We start from the raw sequence: 870 nt of genomic DNA on the forward strand, positions 1-870 counted from the left end.
AGAGAAGATAAGGATTGTCACCAAGTCAAAAGTTGGCCACCCACTTATCAATTAGTCATCAAATCAATAGTTCCCAATTTTGGCCTATAAAAGGAGGAATTTGCCATGCATTTAGGCATCTTGGTGTCCAGATCAAGATCATGCTCTTCCTTTCTCTCTTTGTATTTTTTGTAATGTTTATACTTTGCTTTCATTAATATCAAGTTTATGCTTTTCATTTCCTTTCCTTTACTTAGTTAACTTTTATATTCTTATTTTGTTTATCTATTTTTCTTTCTTTCATTATATCTAGCTAAGTTAATTATGTCAAGGTGAAAAGGTTAGACTAATGGTGTAAGAATAAGTATAATGTAAACTTAATATGGACTTTAATATTTGATACTAACATGTTTTATATTTGTTATCTTGTTCACTCTTTAATACTTTGCTTGTTAAATGACTAATCTTGATATATGTTGTATAACACTTGGTACAACAAATGCTTGGCGCTTTCATAGCCCATAATGTATGGTATAACCAACACTTGAGCTATCAAAGGAACTTGATTTGTTGTTAACATAAGTTATAATCATGAATGCTTGACGAGATTTACAAGTATTAGCATTAATCAAATAAGATGACTAATGTAATCATGTTAACAATCTATAATCAGATTGGAACCTCATTTGGTGTGATTTCCAATTGTTTATACTATACTTGTTTGACATACCATTAGTGGAACCTCTAACCTTGACATTTGTTCTTATCATTGTTTAATCTTTACATTAATATTCCATCTTGAAGTTCTCATCATCATCTTCTTCTCCTTCTCCTTCTTTATTATTATTATTATTATTATTATTACTATTACTACTACTACTACTACTACTA

This window comes from Populus euphratica, unplaced genomic scaffold (assembly GCF_000495115.2).
Source record: "Populus euphratica unplaced genomic scaffold, PopEup_1.0 scaffold201.1, whole genome shotgun sequence".
In the NCBI taxonomy this organism is placed as follows: Eukaryota; Viridiplantae; Streptophyta; class Magnoliopsida; order Malpighiales; family Salicaceae; genus Populus; species Populus euphratica.